The 18282-nt window shown below is 38.7% G+C and overlaps 1 protein-coding gene across 4 annotated transcripts in view; it reads left to right on the top strand.

The window, feature by feature from the left end:
• The window catches only part of AMMECR1 (AMMECR nuclear protein 1), a 95625-nt gene that overhangs the window by 36272 nt on the left and 41071 nt on the right, over positions 1–18282 (top strand). The window lies entirely within an intron of this gene.

Genomic DNA, 18282 nt, shown 5'->3' with positions numbered 1-18282 from the left:
CTGCTAGAGCCACTAAGTGTTGGAAGTGGAGATGAGCAGAAAGAAAAGGTAGGGTGGCAAGGAAGTACAAGCAGTGACTGTATAATGATACTTCCCTAAATATTTTTCTAGTCTTCAGGAACTAGTGGTTTGGGACATTTGGAGCCAGAAGTGATGTCTTTCACCAGTAAGTCTCCCTAACACCCCACCCACCCAACTAGCAATGAGTAGATCTATAAATGAAGTTTTATGGAGGTGAAGTTGGAAGAAAGATGAGGCTGTTTTGCAGGAATGGTTGAAGTACTTCAGGGGCTATACTGTTAGAAATGGAATGAAAATCAGTATTTTTTAGAACAATGCCATGTACTTCAGGAGTACAGAAAAACCGATTCTGTAAGTTAGGAGTTTTTTTCCTCTCCTTAATGATTTTCTGGTATTACCAGTTGACTATCAGATTGCTTAGCTTTCATTATGCTATAGATATATATAAAGGGCACATGGCTATTTTTAAGAGTAATTATAAGTAAGAATAGAAAGAGTAATTATAAGTAAGAATAGAAAAGTATTAAATACAGTTTTAAAAGGGAGTGGCTGAGAATTTACTTGTAAAAGTTTATGGTTCTGCTGCTCTCAGGAGAAAGACATCTTGTGTTTGCAAAGCAGGGCAGCCAGGGTGCTTGAAAGTATGAAATGAGTTTGCAAAGGAAGATGAGAAGGGCTGGGCTGCTTTAAAGGATCAGAACAATGACTAAAAGATACAAAATTTGATTGAGGGGAGGTGTGTATGTATATGTGTGTATACATACTGGTCTGTCCATATATATATATATATATATATATATATATATATATATATATATATATATCTTTGTGAATGCATATATATGTGTATAGGAAGAGAAGGACAAAGCAACACAAATTAACTCTTGAAACCAAGTGCCAGTACTGTTAGAAGAACAAAAGGTTATTAAAAGACTGTGAATTCATTTTAGATTTAGTGTGTAAGGTTTCCACTTTCTGGAGTAATGTGGCATTATTGTAACCACTAATAGGATTACAGGAGGGAAGCAATCCAAATACTTTAGATAGATCTTGATTACTTTATGATAAGATACATGTGACACATTGCCTTCAGTAGTAAGCTTACTAGATTTGATAGTTTAAAAGGTCCCTCTGAGTTCATTGGAGTAGACTTGGGCTTTAGGCATCAGTGTGGCATTTTACCTTCTCATGGGTCCCCCATGGAAGGGGATGGAGAGATGGCATTAAATCCTGCTCCTTGGTTGTTTCTGCTTTGGTAATATGTTCTAGATTGAGAAATCTTCTGGTGATTAAGTTTTCAATAATGAAGACAGTAATTTTGCCATTGAAAGTCTCAAGTTATCAAGATAACATGACAAAGCTTGTCTTCTCAATATTATCTAGTTGTCTTTATTACTTGCCTGAAAATTCCTCTTTTGTTTTTTTTAATTGACACTGGCAATGATTGCCAAGTTGTTTATGTCCTCATGGGCAGACATGGTAGTTGGTAATGATCCACTGATAGACCTGACATGAAGTTAAGTGCTGTCACCACTGAATTCTGTATCGGAATATGGGGATAAGTCACAGTTTTAAACTGTGGCACTGATGCTTTTCTTGTATAAGAAAGATTGGCTTTGGAGAATAGTGATGATAGATGAAGTTTATTTAATCTCTGTGGACTGTTAGATGAACTGTCTTTAGGCAGCTTCTGATAGAATTAGTTTTTGAGCAGATTACTTGTTTCACTGAGTTCAGAGATGCCCAAGTTGGTGCTCTCTGACCTGGTTGGGTCTAGCACCATTACTAACTTACCTAGTGGGGGTTGTTCTCTAATAAATTGTTTTGCTTTGACAGAGAAACTTTTACCTTTCTTTCCAACCTGCTTTTGTTTTGAGTAAGATTTATGATTTTCTTGAGGTGGAGATGAATAGAAGCAAACATTGGTCAATAACAGAGCTCTGTGGAGGTAATGAATTTGGAGACTGTTGTGTGTATAAATAATTTTTCACTGAATTGGAACTGAACTATAACTCTACTATTGTTCATGTTGAACAGGGAATGGGGTATTGGTTTTCTGAACACAGTATCTTTGCTCTTAATAAGAGTGGTTGCCAAAATAAAACTCAAGGAAAGGATTCAAATGGCAAACAAAGTATATGTTAAGCAGTAATGTTTTTTGGAGTAGTGATACTGGAGACTTTATTGCTTAACTTCAGCCACCTAATAAAATGGATTTTTATTTGCACACCATTTCATGGCAGCCAAGAAATGGAGCAGTGTAGGAGCACAGTTTCTGTGACAGGGAATAACAGGGAACTGAACAGACAGGCTCACCCTGAGGTGTCAGGGAATGTTGTGGCCTCCATGTTTATGTTGAAATGTCAGAAGACTTCAAGTTGATAATTTTGAAACTGTGGTATGTGAAGGATTTTTAAAGCAAAGCTGCAGTTTGGTGGGTTGGTGGGTTGTTTGTGTGGCTTTTTTTTTTTTTTTTAACCAAGACAGCAGAGCAATAAAGTGCTATAGTCGGTGATCATTGCTTCTAGAGCTGGTAACATGGCTGTTTATCAAGTGTTTTTATATTATCATCCTGCTGTTCCTCCTTATCTCAGTTTAGGTTTCCCCCATCAGCTGAATTATGCCCACTGCTACTTGTGTTTCAGGCTTGGATGCAGTTGAGGGAGTGGCAGCCTCTATGGGGCTAAAACTGGAAATGATGGTCAGAGGAAGTCTGACCTCACACCATGAGGTGGAACATGGCACCGCCTCACGTGTGGTGTGGCACAGAGCTGAGTGCTCTTCATGAGGTGCATGCTGTGCACTGGCTGTATCTGAGCAAAGTCCAGTGTGGAAATCCATGCTTTAGTTTTCAGTAAACCTTGCTGATCACAGTGTAGACCCACCTTCCCCAGGTTACTGAAGGAAAAATTGGTGCCAAATCTGAGGTTGCAGCCTGAGGTCAGGGAGCAAGGTGCCACAATAGTGGAATTATTCTGCCTTGGAAGAGGTGAAAATTGGAGATCTGGCACCTTGAAGCATTGCAGTGAGAAATCCAAAAAGGAGCAATTTGGACCTCTCTGTTGTTTTCAAGGGATTTATAGTGTTTTTCATAGACCTTTAAAAGCTATCTATCCTTACCTGTGTTGGTTCCAAAAAAAAAAAAAAAGGCAGTAGGGTGGTTGAATGTTTAGGATTTTTGGAGTAAATATAAATCTTCAGTGGTTTGACCTTTAGAAACTTCATTGATTAGCCAATATACAGATTTAATAACAACAAAATAATACTTATCTTTAGATCAGTGATTTGGTCTGCAGCTGTTTTATTTTAGCTAATTCCTAGAATGATTGAATCATGGTTGTACGGGATCTGCTCATAGGTGGTGAGTTGGTTTGGGGCTTTTTGGTAGTATACCAAATACTTGTTTTTAACAAAACTAGAAAATTTATATTTTCTAGAAAATTTATACTAGAAATTAAACACTACACATATTTTTGTGCCATAGTTGTAGGATAAAGTGTTTTCAGAGAACTCCAAGTACTAATTTTGAAAGTCTATATATATACTTTGCTGGTGTGCAGTGTAGTTGTATTTTGTGTTAGCTATAGAAATGTGTCATTTTCAAGGTTAGTTTTGAAGATGTCATTAGCTTTCTGCTTTCAAAAAAATGCCTGGTGAACAAAACCAAAACATGAACACTCAGATTTTGATGCGTCAAAATTAAAATGCACTCTGGTTATTTTCCAGAGTTTTCAGTCTGATAGGATGATTTTTAACATTCAGCTTTGACATTTGAAGGGATCTCACGGAAGGTTTCTCTACATAGTTATGAGAGACTATTTCCATCTCATGCAGTGTTTGAGAGAGTATTTAATTTTAGAAAGAAGTGTTTAAGCTTTGTTGTGGAAACATTGTAGTGGCTTTGAGATTAATTCTGAGTCTTTCAGAATTTTATTTTTCTTTAGTCTTGTTAGTGTTGAATAGCTGACTATCTCATACAGTGTATTTGTGTCCTGCAAGCCACTTGAATGACATTACAGAACTGGAGTGCAGTTTCCCAATCTGACTTCACTTGCATACCAAGACTACTGCAGGCATAATTAATGTTCTGACTAAAGTTTGCTAGTTTGGGGAAGTAATGTGGGTTAAATGCAGCCTTTGAATGAGACTCCATGTCCAGGGCAAACAAAACATCCTCATACATGTGCCCCACACCCTCCCTTGAGCTACTTGCATTGATCATGCTGGCTCTGCTGTTTCTGCTTGATAAGTCAGCAGTGGATACTCTGCTGCTTTTTGCTAGGTTATTTTTTTGCTGAGTTTTAAGACTTTTTTGCTGAGTCTTTTAGCATGCTAAATGCCAGAGCTGGCTTAAGGGATAGGATCTTCCCATGTGGTCTGGGGAAAGATGGGACCCTTGCAACCAGCCAGTATTAATTTTAGGCTGACAAGAACTGTAGCTCCAGTTGTTTTAATCTGGATTTGTCTTCTGCTCTGAGAATGTAAATGCTCTCCTGGTTGACACTGTAAGCCCACTGCTGTACCCAGCAGTGCTAAAGATTACAGTGAAAGGAATTTTTTTTTTTTTTTTGTGGACTCATTTCAATGACTTTTCCCAGCTTTTGGCACATTGAGCAGGTAGGTTGGTGCCTGCAAGTACATCCAGAAGCTGTGGAAGAAAAAACAATCACATAACAGATTTCCTTTTGTGATTCTTCTGTTGACAGCAGTGCCAGTTGTCTGCCCTACATCTAATTCCCCAGTCATCAGAACAAAGCTTACAGGCTAGAAAATAAGACTAAACAGGGATTTTTTTTTCCCCTTGTTGAGTTCATCTGGGTACATCATAGTGCTTTTATGTACACAGTTGCAAACATTGCAATGTACAGCAAACCTTTGGATAGTGATTTTAAGATGGTGAAGGAGCCTGCAATATGTAGCAGAACCATGTGCAGGCTGTCACAGAAAGTCCTGAGCCCATTTTGGGTGGCTGAGGATTCCATTTACAAGTAGATTTATTTTCCAAATAGTCCTGTTGGATTGCTTCCACAAGGCTGTCTGGTGTTTAGCCCAGTAACTCAGTGGATCCAACAGCTGGGTGCTCTAATTCAGAAGGATGGCACCAGCATGGGGGAGAAGTATTGTGGCCTTGGTAGGATTTTCTCTCAGAGAAGCTGTGTGTACTCTTTCCAGCAGACTGGTTGTCTGTGCTCAGTGATCTGATCTGCTGCTACTTTGCAGGGATGGAAATTGTGTTTGATTTTCTGTAGTGTCAGTCCCTTTAGAGTCTTTAGTGTGCTCTGGAATTACACTGGCAACCTGTTGCCCAGCAGTTCCTCAGTGTCAGGTTTGGAACTGTCCTGTGCTGGCCCCACTGAACTATGCCTGACTTGTCTGTTCAGCCAAATGCTGCCCCTGTACTTAATTCAAATTTACCTCATCCCTCTGACCTATATACTATGAAGATAGGTGTGAATGTCTCCCCAGTTGCTTCACTGGTAAATACTGGGAATAGTGTTCCACTGAGCTTCTCTACACTCGTGTTGTCAATCCTCTGTCCTTTTCTCATTTTGGTCTGCAGGAGACCTCAGTGGTTTTTCTAGTTGGTTTCCTGCTTTTGATATAGTTAAGTAACTTTGCAAGGTGCTACCCAAACATGTTAAGTTCTATTTCCTGTTTATTTTGACCTACCATGTATATTCTAATCTCTTCTGTTCTCATTAAAAACTATCTTCTCAGATTTGCTTCCTAACTTCCCCATTTAATCATGCAGTATGTAGGCTTTTATTGCAGGAGCTGATGTATTCCTTTGACTGCTTTTGTTTTCCTTCCAACTGTGAGGAGTTTTTACTTGATCTCCTCATACAGAAATTTGTCTGCTTTTTTTTTGTAATTTTTTTCCCCTCTCTTCAGGGTTGTGTGGTTTTGGGTTGGTTTGTTTGTTTGGGTTATTTTTGAGACGAAACAGGTTTGAGAGGATTGCTAATTACATTTTTTTACACTGTTCCCTTAACATTAATTATCCATGTGCCAATAGTTTTTTGTGTCACTGTGTTCAGCTGTGATGTTGAAATACAATTGCATTGCAGGCACAGTTACATAGCAGCATTCTTATCCTTTAACTAGGTCTTGTGTACTGCTAAAAACTAAGCCAAAAATGGGATCTTTTCATGTAGGTCCTAGCACTAATTTTCAAGGTAGAAATCATTATTTGGGGAAAAAAAAATCTGTTTGCCATTCTAATGAGTCACAGGCTTCACTTTACATCAGGAGATTTCAGTTGCCCATTGTTATTACCTTTCTTAAAGTTGAAACTGAAACTCTGTAACCTTCCTGAACTGGTAGTGTAGTTGATCATGCACCTTTATTACTTGATTGTGTGACTTCTAGCATAAGAAGTTAATTGGACTTCTCCTCTGCTGTAACACTTTACGCCATTAAATGTTTATTTAACCTTCACAGACTGTGCCATTCCCCACCTGCCTGTTGTTTGTTGCTCCTGTTGGAATTGCTGAGTAAGCTGGCAGGCTCTCAGCATTATCCTGTTTTGGTTTGTCCTCCTTCCATCAGATCTTGGAGATCCTTGTTACTTTGAGGGTGTCAGGTAAGGCCAAGTATTTGGGCTTCCCATGTGTTACTTATGAAATTTCTAGCAGTAGTGTAGAAGTGTTTGTAAGTTCCAAAACTCTTATTAGCATGCCAGTCTGGCTGACTCTGGCATGACTAATGTGCGTGCTTAACAAGTTCTTCCTGTTCCCATCATGCCTGAATCCTGGCTGGCTGTATCACTGACTTCCTTTCTCAGCCTCACATGTGGATCTGGCAGCACTTAAGAAAGTAAAACCATGGAAATCCTGAGTGTTATGCTTCTGTCCATCAACCTGAGTTTACTTTCCAGAGAAGCCATCCTGTGATTCCATACACTGCTGTTACTAGTGGGGATTCAGTGGACTACTGGTTGTTTGGTTGGGTGGTTTTTTGTTTTGTTTTGTTTTTTTTGCTGAATCACCAAGTTGTCACTGTTCAGTGTAGAAGCCCTGTGAGTTTGCTGCCTTTCCATCTGCTGGCTGCTGTGCCAGCAGTTTTCAGATGTCACAAATACAGCAAGCTGTGTGTCGAGTAAAGTCATCTGATAACCACACCTGCTTCTTCCCACTCCTAAGTCTGTCTACTCCAAGGAGGATTCCTGTGTCAACAGGAAGCAGAGGGTGGATTGTTCCAGAGATTAACTCTGATCCATCCTAGGTCCACATGAATGCAAGAGATGGCAAAAGGCATGATGAAGCTGGAAAAGAAAACCAGTAGGCAACACAAGAGCCTTTTTCAATGGTCCTCCTTGTTACCTATTATAAAATTGCAGTGATGTTCATATGAGGTAGTGGACTTTTTAAAACGTTTTTGATTTGTTCCCTCATAATGAAGGCATATCCCTAAAATTGTCAGTCTTCAAATAGGAAAAAAAATGCGTTTTTGGGGACCAAAATTGCAGATAGCATCTCTGTACTTTTATGAACTTGTGTTTGGTAAAAGACTGTGAAAGAACTGATGTTCCCAGTGAGGATCTGCTTTATTAGTGTCCCAGGGACTGCCAGTAGAAGATTCTGCTGGAAGAATGTAACAACAGGGAAAGCCTGTAAAGATGCCTCTGTATCCTCCAGTAATTTTCTTTACTAGAGCTGGTGTGTTTGTGTTTATGGCTTGTCTAATGGTATGGCTGATGATAGAATGTGGTAACCAGTATACTTGCTCAGAAAATGGTGCTCTGTTATCTTGGATGTCTGAAAGTAACCAAGCCATATATATAGCCTGCTTAAAATTGTAGCCTCAGTACTGGCTCTGTGTATGACTGCATCTTTGTGTCACTAACTGCAGTGTATTCTCTTCCAAAGGGATCAGTGACCAGTCACCTGGCTTATTGCTACCACACCTCTCTGTTGCCTGAGTGCTTAGTGTGTTCTTTTTCAAGGTTAGCATGGTCATGTTTACCTCATGACCAGTTTTGTTCTGCCTTGTGTGTTGCATAATCTGCTAAAGCAAAGTGTCTGAAAGCTCCTCTGCTTTTTCCAGCAGTGTAGTCTGTCCTCATGAAAGTAATTACCTCTCTTTAATAATCTTACTGCTGTTTCCTGTTGTTTAAGCTGTACTGCATGTGTTTCTTCTTGTGAGATGCAAATGTAAGTAGTGATCTCATTGCCCTTTTTTACTGCCCCTTTTGCCTCTCCTCTTTTTGAGCTGACATCCCTGTGCATGCCCCCACGCAGTGAAACAGAGGAGAGAAACACACTTGGTCCAGGCTAAACTGGAAAAAGGAGAGATGTTTTTAACCAGATCAGTTCTCCTATCACATTTGTTCATTGCAGAGCAAGAGAGTGTATGGCTGGCTGGGGATGGGAGGTTACAGTGAGTCTGTATTTATTTAAGCAACAGCTCTGGACTTTACTGTTACTCAACCCTTGATGCAGTCATTAGTGATTTAAGGGGTGGGAAGACAATGAGACATCATCCAGTGCATCTGAAAGCATGATATCCTATGTTCTATACCTCTGCTGTCTTCCTTAAAAGCACCCAGTTTCCATAGATTTTCAAACCAGGGAGAACTCTGTGATTTTGAATCATCTTTGTCCGTCTTAAAAGTTCTGTCTTTTGTTACATCTTTATCAAAAATACAAATTCCATTTGGCTCTAATTGTATCCCTGTATTTAGACTATCTTAAAAGTGTCACCTAATTGCTTAAATTACATGGCTAAGTTCTTTACAAACAGTGCAGTCTAGAGTGCATTGATTCAATAGTAATTAATTTATTCCAGCTGTTGAGTTAGTGAAGTCTGAATTAGAGGGCAAATTCAGATTCTTCTGAGGCTTGTTTTTTTGCTCCTCTTGCATTATTGTGAGCTTCTTGAAACCACTTCCAAAATTACTGAATGTTTACTAAATTTTCAAAGTTAAACATTTTGAAAATAAATTCTAAAAACCTGAAAGTAAATGCTAAGGTATCTTCTTGTTTGCTTCCTCGTGTTTCAAGTCTCCTGCAAGCTACTGTTATGCAGTGGACTTTATAATGTGTAGTTTAAAATAAGAAGGAGCAATGGTTTTAAAGGAATAATTTTGTGTGTTTGGCTGAACTACAGTCTCTCCTGTCAGCTGACAACTTGGCATATAAGTTTTGTGATATATTTTTGCTATAAAAAATCCTGTGTAGTTTCAATTTTTTCCTTACGTTTCTTTAAATATTTCTCATTCCTTTGAACCAAATTCCACTTAAGCAGAAAACTCCTGTGTGTTAATTTCTCACAGGCTTGGCAAATTCTAAGCTATTGGCATAAATTGTTTGTTCATCTGTTTATGTTGTGCCCTTAGGTGCTTCTGTCTCAGCATGCATCATGCATTTGGCAACTAACAGAAAGCATTTTAAAGGTCCAAATGGATGCCTTTATGACTATACCTAGTGTCTTGTTTGTATAAAGTGTCTGAACTTAATTAAGAAAGTTATTTTCCAGAACAAAGTGCATACATTCCATTGCCTTCTTCTACTCACTGATCTAATATTTTGAATGAACAGTGTGTTTCAGAGTTAGCTGAAATCCATTAAACATAAGTTATGATTAGTCTGTAGCAGGAGAACCCCAGATATACCTCTATTAAAATTTTGTGTGACCTTTTATTAACTGTAACTCCTGATTTTCCATTAATGGCTTGAGTAACTCCTTCAAGTAATATTTCAGCAGAACAAACAAAACAGTTTGTGAAAATCCAGTGGACCCTGGCAATTTGGGTAAAACTGGCAAGTCTAATCAGAGTGAAAAATTCATTATCTTCACTGGCAGTGAGAACAGACTCTCTTTTAAGGTAGTCTCTGTAAACTCTGAAGGTAGGAGTAATTTGTTAAGGTGCTGTCTGAACTCTATGCAAAACAATGTTTGCTGGCTCCTGGTTTGTAGCAAATATGCAGCAGCTACTTGTGAGCATGGAATTGTTTTCCCTCTTAAAAGAATGGAAATAATGCTGTGGCACAAAGCTTCCAGCCTTTTAGTGCTTGGAGAATGCTTTTTCTCTATCAAATTTCAAAACCAATTTTATGCCTGCATCATTCTGCTAGTGATAGAAGGGGAAACATTATAGCACTGCCTCAAAACTAATGTTTGCTGCATTCTTGCTAGTGACTTCTAAGGAAATAAAAATATAGGAGCTGAAGCTATTCTTACCAGATTGCTTTAGCACAGTCTTTTATGGGATGGAAGTTCTGGGGATCTTACACAGCTTTCTAAAACGTGTTTCATGTGGTGTTCTTAAAACATGTGGGTTTGGATACATTCATGGAATTTTAGAAAAGTTTTCTGCTGAATCCTTTCAAAGCATTAATTGTGAAAAAGTTATTATGGACAGGAAAATACTTTCAGTGGAAATATTTTGTCTCAATTCCAGTCTGTACCTACAGTGATCACAAACTATACCTGAGATCTTTGATGGTCCTGAAATTGCTTCAACTTTGACTTGCAAAGCATCCAGTTATGTTACTAGGCTGATTGTTCTGCCCTTTAAAATGCTCTTCTTTGACATGACAATCTCTAATTCAGGACTGTTTGGTCATTCTGGAGAGGAGACTCCATAGTGTTGCTTTGGATAAGTAGTGCCAGTCCTTGATAAGTTGAAGACTTGTCAGTTTGTTAATGGGTACATGTGTTTGAGCTCATTTTTAGATATAAAAGCTGCTTGTGGTTTGAATTTGCCCACTTTCTTTGAAACTTGGGTGGGGAGGTGACTTTGGCTGGAACCTATCTACCTTGAAAAACTTCAAATGTAGCCAGAGTTTCTTGTAAGTGTTTTCCTGGTGTTTCTGTTAAGAGCTGCTTATGGGAACATAAAATAATGTCATGTTGTCTGAGGAATGACAGAGGTGGAAATACCAGCTTTGTTTTATGAATAGTTTTTCTTAACAAACCAAAAACAAGTTAGTTTGATTTGATTAAAAGGAGTATAATGGATGACTGCTCATAAGGGAATCAAGGAAACAAAAGTATATTTCTTCAGAACATTTTCAAATGTCCCATAGAAAGTCAGAATTAGGTGACTGCAGATTTTGAAGTAATAATTTTAATAATTTATAATGACACTGAATTGATTTATTAACTTCATAAAGTTGATTTTTCTGCTCTGGTTCATAATTGTGCAATTGAAGAAAAAGAATTGCTTAAGTAGGTCAGAGCATAAATCTGAAGAATTCTATAATGTGTATATGTATTGTTGCATAATTTTATTAAATATTGCAAATTATGGTGCCTTAATAACCTGGAATGTGGTGACACTTGTTCTTGGGTACTTTTGACAGTAGAGCAGAATTTTATCTGGAGTTACAGTCCTTACCCAGGATGTGTTTAATAAGCACGTGTACTGTCTGGAGAGATTAGGCATTACTTTAGTAAGAGAAGTTCCAAAGAACCTGAAAGTCTGCATTTCAAAATTCAAACCCCACTTTCTCATAACCTTTTGCTGATTTTTTTTGGGGAACATGCTGAATGCTCCAGAAGTTTTAATCAAAATGAAGGTTTCAGAATTTATGGAGCAAATAGAGACTTATTTAGTGAGGGTTGAGGACTTTCTCCCTGACTAGTAATGGGCATGTGGAGTGCAATAACTTGAGTATTACATGATTTATTCCCCTCCACACCCTTTTTAAAAAGTGGTTGCAAAGGGAGATTTAAGTATGAAAAAGATAAAGGGAGGACAGAAATGGAAGAGGAAATGAAAGGAATGGGGGTAGGGAAAGAAAGCCTAAAAACACATGGAATACAGAAATGAAGCACAATGAGCAGAAGAATGAGTTTTGAAATGTAATGAGTTTAGAGTATGATGGAGGCAGGAGTACATGTTCATTCTGTAGTACCTTGTCACATCTCAAATTGTGTGAGGGTGATAATGTTCATCAGAGGAGTGTTACATGTTAATGGCTTTGTTACAAAACAGTGTAGAGTTCAGCAGTTCCTGATCTAGTGCTTAATAAGAGCCAGAATCATCTAGGCCAAGTGCAGAGCCATCCTATCTGCTCTCCCACCTATGGCACTGTGCTGCTCAGATAAACATGCTCGCCTGGAAATAGTCAAGGGATGTCTGTCTTCAAGCTGCATTGCTCCAGACCTGTGCTGAGAGACCTGGAGGCACCTTTAATGAAAAGAACATTTATGGAACAATAAGCCTTTTTAAAAAGCAAAGCTGATTAATTACTGTGTTTTAATTTTTGGTGTTGACGTAGAGATAGTTGGTTGGTTTTGAGGAGCAGGTTTCTGTGTGTTTATCCTGCTGGTCAGGACTTTGATAGGATTAGCAGAAGTTTACAAGATCTCAAGCTAAACCTGGCTAGTCAGAGGTAAATATGGAAGAGCAAGGGATCATGGTGAGCATGATCACAGACAGTGCTGTGAAAATGCCCTGGTGAGGAGCCTTGGCATCACTGTGCTGTGACGTAAAGAGCCTGGAACCCTTCGTCCCATTCAGCTCTAGTCTACATTGTTAGCTTCTCTTCTTTCAAACTAAGAGACATCTTCTACATCACATTCAAAGGAAGGTGAAAAACTCTTCTCTTTCACCACAGCTCCTTTGCTTCTGTAGTCTTTTGAGGAGCACTGAATTTTCCATTTTATTCTTTCTTGCTTTTTGATTCCTCCTATCTACTCTCTAATCATGTCCTCCCCTCCCTGTTTTGTGTGGGTGCCGGCTTCATGCCACTGTTCTTCATCATTGCAAGGAGTATTTTCAGTTTGAAATGACTAATAGTTTCCCTGTTGCATGGATGATTCTGACAAGAAATAGTAAACATAAAGGCTGTGCTAACATGAATGTTGCTAAGATCAGCAGCCAAGGAGCTGGAATAACCTTGTGATACTGCATTGGCTAATACTTGGGTCATACTTGGAAAGCTTTCTTCACAGCTGTATGGGTTAGAAATATTTCTAAGGCTTGATTTATTTTTTTTAATTTAAAAAAAACCTCTTCTCAGTTAAATAACATAGCCATATCTATATGTATCACTTCTGGCCTAACTTCAGAGGATCTCTGTTGGATACTGATCTTAATTTCTTGGAGATACAAATGGCTTTAGTGACTAAAGTACAGCTCTAGGCTTTGATGCTCTAAAGATACTCAATTCTAGATTACTTCAGTTAATGGTTTAGCACTTTCCAGATGTATAAACCTGATACCTGCTGATTGAGGTATAAAACAGCTTGATGATCTTGGAGTTTGTGGTAGAAAAGAGCTGTGGTTGGAACATTGTTGAAGTGTTGTAATTTGAAGCAGTCTGAGCTGATGAACTGGTGTTTCTTCTTGGTTAGTGTGTGCATACTCAGCTGTGTGACACATCAGTCCCTATAACCTGTACAAATACAGGTTATACGCATTTGAAGTTACAGTGTTGGGAATTCAGGGAAGATAAACATTCCATTTTAGAGGACAATTCAAGTGTCTTACCTTAAAACAAGTTATGTAGGCCTAAAGATTCATCAGTAACTCTGAACAATGAAGTGAGTAATCAATGCACCTGTAAGGAAGATGCCATCCTGAGGAATTTCCAGGTGTGCTGTGACCTGTAGGACTGCAGACTTTAAGTGACTGTACTGCCCTGAGAAATATCACTGTGGAGAATGTCATGATTTTGAAGGTTCTTTCTTGAAAGTGCAGTCTGAGGAACTGTAGATATTCAAACTTCTTTTAGCAATGCTTAATAAGCTATGCATAACCAATGTGTGGGATTTCTGAGGCACTGGCTTTTGCTACATGTAAATATGTATTTTAGCAAAGTGAACAGCAAACTTAGGAACATATGTCATAGAAACTCAGTTTGTTTCATGAACTTGAGGGCTTGTCTTCTGAGAGTTAAAGGGAGAAGGTACAAAATAATTACTTTTTCATTTGTTTTGATGTTTTATTGGTCATGTCTGACTGAGCACTCAGTCTGAGCATACCTAAAATTTCTTATCATCCCCCTATAAATTGTTGCTTGTACCCTCTCTTCCATGGCATGCTGCCCATGTTGCCTGAGCTCGTGTAATAGAGAGTACAAGAACAGCAGCTCTGATGCTGCAGCTGAAGGAGCAGACACAGATTCTAGCTGTATTTGTGAATTTATGTCCTTTTTTGTCCGTTTTTAATGTGACCTTAATTAAGGTGTTGTAGGTTCACTTTAGAAAATGACCTATGAGGCAGCAGTCCTTTTATTTTTAACCCTGATTATACTCTTGTTTAAACTAGATATTCTTAAAATAGTAGCTGCTTTCTGACCTTCCTTAAGATTAGCTGCTTAGATAAGCAGAACTTACTAACAAATTCACACCTAGTAGCTCAGGTTTGAGGCTGATCTCTCTAGGGCACATGATCATTTCAGGAAAATCACCAAATAATAAGTGGTTTACATGCCTAAAGAAATCAATCTCTAAATGTTGATTTCTGAAATACAGTAGTTGGAAGAGTTGCTCATTTAGTCCTGAGAATGACTGAAAGAATATGCTGTACCCTCAGAAATAATTAATAACCTTTTCAATAATTGCATAGTATTTTAAATTCAAAAATTGCAATTCTGACTTCTGAAGGCAGTAGATTGTGATTGTCTTTGGGTCACCATGCATTGGCAGTAATGAACCTTCTTCATTGACTAAATGTGTTGAAGGAGTAGTGCAATGCAGACTGTTTGTAAGAAGCTCAGCATGTTTCCCACATGGAAGAAAAATGTTCCCCTTCTGTTTGGGGAAATCTATGCTTGACATGGTCCAGTCTTTGTGGATTTTGCTGGGAAAAAATTTGCTGTCCTAGAAAGTTGAGGTTTCTTATGTATGTGTGATTTGACACAGGCAGGGGAATGAGTTTGAGACATTACTCAGTAGCTAATTCTCCTTTTGATTGTGTAAAACTAGTCAAGCAAATTGTGCTGTTAACAGCTTGTGTCAAAATATGTGTTAAGTGTCACTGTAGTGAAAAAACCCCAACTTTTTGTTTGCAGCTAGCCCAAAAGGCTCTTTAGAGCCTTTCAGAACAGGAAAAATATATGGGCTTCTCTAAATTTTCACTTTAGAATGTTTTTTGAAGTTGAGATAAAGAAACTGGTTTCTATTCTGGATTCAGAAAAAGTTGAAGAGCACCTTGAACCTCAAGAAAGCTATTCAGTCTTCTGTTCCTTGAAGCAATGAATTATTTTTTCTGATCCTTGAAATACGGTTAATATTACATATCTCTTTCTCTACTCAATTCTGCAATAGTGCTACATAAAAGGAAACATACAGAACTATAATATGAATGTGAGCTTTTCAGATTGTTTTTGACTATGGGATTTGTAATGACAGTTCTCTCCCACAGTTTTACACAGTTTCATGTGTGAATTGTCCCTTTGTTCTCTTACCTTGCATCATAAAAAATTAGAAAATGAGTCTGCAGTGAACATCAGGAGGCCATTTGATCTTTTCTCTTGTTAAAGGATGGAATCAAATATATTTACAGCTTTCCTGACAGTGGCCAGTTTTTGGAGGCCTTTGAGGAGACACTGGTGATGGCGGCTGTACATCCTCCAAGGCAGTCAATCCCAACATTCATGTTTCTTACCATTAGCACTTTCTTTAATTTAATATCTTTCAGTGTGGGTTTCTTAACATCTTCTGTTGCCAGATGTTCCCCTAAGTTTCTGAGTAGCTGGCAAACAATTTCCTTGTCTTACTCTTTCTTCTCATAAATGATTTTGTGAGGAGAGTGGCAGTTTTCCCTTTATACTCATTTATATTCATGCATTGCAAATTGATTGTCTTAGTTGTGCCTCTTCTTGTGCTTTGCTGTTTTTCTGTCTGTCTTCTCCAATTTTCCTAGTAGATGTGTTGCTGTGACTGTCAGTCTTTATGCACTTGAGCCTTTTTCCTTTGAGGAAGGAGCTTTGGGCTCCTGTGAGAAGCTCCTGACTTCCTTTTGTTGCTTCTCTCAGCTTCTGGAAAACTGTATGTATTAATTGTCTGCATTTACCAAATTCTGTCTTTATATATGTGGATGGAAGGCTGTTCTCTTATTCTCCTTTGGAGATTCATGAACTCCTGTCTTGACTTTCTTGTGTCTTAGCAGACTTTTTCTGGAATATATCTGGTGAGCTAAAATGTCCTTGTCTGTTGAGTGCTTGTATGATGATGACTGTTTGAGAAAGACAGCAGATGTTCTTGTGGTTGTTGACTAGCTCTGTGGTTTTATCCACCAAGTTTCCCTCTTTCATCACAAACCAGGTACTCCCAGCATACCTCAGAGGTGTGCAGGTGCCCTTGATAAACCTGTTGTGGGAGGTGCTGCCTCCTTCACTCCTGAGCTGTATTCTCTGATATCAAGTAATGAGAGTTAATTCATGGAATTGTGACAGCTGGAAATGTCCCAGCCTGGAGAGTGCTGGAGTTGAGTGCATCAGTTACAGGAGGGAGGCTGCTCTCTGTGCCTCCAGACAGGGCTGGTGCTGCACCTGTACAGGAGGGGTCACAACAGACCGTCCCAGTGACAGACTGGAATTCCTTTTCCTCTGGATGCTTCTAGTTGGAAACAGTATTATGTGAAGGTTTAGTGTTATTAGAAGGTGTAGCATGATCACAAATAAGACAGAGTAAGCTTCATGTGAAAGAATACGAATCCTAAAATTTCTGGAACTGGGGGGCAATAGCTCATTCCCTTGTGTTAAAAAGGAAGATGCTGGCAGTGCACTTTGCTTGTTCTGAGTGCTTCCTGGGAGTGTGAGAGCTTGGAGATCCTCAGAGCTGGAGTGGAAGCACTGTGGTCTTTACAAAGGGATGAGTGTGCAGCTTTTGCAAGTGTCAGATCCTACAGCTCTGGGTGTCAAGTAACATGAGGGCTGTAGAGGCTGTCTTACCTTCTGTGGTTATAAGAGGTAGTGGTTAAAGAACTGTAATTAAAGTGTCTGTCTAAATATCATTTTACCTCCCAGTTCATCAAGTTAAATCCTTTTCACTTCAAAGTCCCCCAAGTTTTTTATTACTTGGAAGTCTTTAAATGAAACAAACATTTCTCACTCATCTTTTATGAAAGTAAAGAAATATTCTTTGTCTGTTACGCTTTTTTCCCCTGTTCTTCTCACCTTCCTCCCCTTTTTTTCTCCATAGCCACAACAAGGAAGAGAAACTTTTTATACTGGTGGTACCAGGGCAAGACCAGTTTATTCATGGTTCTTGCTTTCTCTCCCACACTCGAACTTAAAGGATCCCTTCACTTTTTGGGAAATAAGAGGCAGCTTGTATCTAGTGCTGCTTCATATTGAAAGAAGTTATTTTTAACAGTGCATTCTGCGTGATGTCAGTGTAAGTTATTGGCATGATGACTCTTAACTGTGGTAGCTGATTGCTAAAATAGCTTGCAGACTTCTGCTTTCAGTCTAAATATTTTCAGTAACATATAGCAACAGGTGAGTAATTGGTTTAGGCGATTTTGGCCGTGAAGCATTACCAATGCCCTAAGCACACTTTTTAAGCCTGATGTATCAGAGACTGTTCCTGATACTTGCTTTCAGTGTTTAGATAGGTTTATACATTGTGGCCTCCATGGGGATTGTTCCAGTTCTCCAGGAGTTGTAACAGATTAGTGCTCAGGTGAGGTATAGGGCTGTCCTGGTTTTTTCATTAATGAGAAGGGTATAATAGTAGCTGGAGTCTGACATGGGCAGCACTGATTGGGTGACCCAAGCACCTGGGCTTCAGCCACACATTTTCTGGCTTGCCTTTAAGGTCGCTGTTCAGGGTGTTGGGTGTGTTTTAGAATCTGACAAGGAGACAGACTGTGTATGTAGGCCCTTTGTGATGATTGCAGTTGTATATAAGGAAGTAATATCAGTTTAAACTCAGCTGTGTTGCAGTAGTCTCTTTAATTCAGTATTGCCACTGAAAGGAAAAAACAATATACATGATCAGCTGGTTTTCTTGGGGTAGTGACTGACAACCTCTATAGCAAATATCTGAAACAGTTCCTGCTAGTTAGTTAGAGCTGGGCAAGACTTTTTTCATCAATAGCAAGTCATGCAATGTCTGGATTATGAGTTCATAGTCTTCAGATTGCTTGTGAATTTGCTGTGGCACCTGTAAATAGTTTTGGATACAAATACTTTTTCAGTGTCTGGCTCTCAAACAAACAGCAAAATCAAAATGTAGATCCTTATGAAAGCAGATTGATTGTCATGTTTACAGGGGCTTCAGAGGGTCTGGATTTGTTCTCTTCTTCTGTTCCTTTATGGTTTGAAACATCTTCCACCATCTTTCAGCTATTGATATTTG

Source organism: Agelaius tricolor, unplaced genomic scaffold (genome assembly GCF_023055355.1).
Source record: "Agelaius tricolor isolate 1412-34295 unplaced genomic scaffold, bAgeTri1.0.p SCAF_17, whole genome shotgun sequence".
NCBI lineage: Eukaryota > Metazoa > Chordata > Aves > Passeriformes > Icteridae > Agelaius > Agelaius tricolor.
The sequence above is the reverse complement of the archived record's forward strand: the minus strand, read 5'-3'. Positions and strand labels throughout refer to the sequence as shown.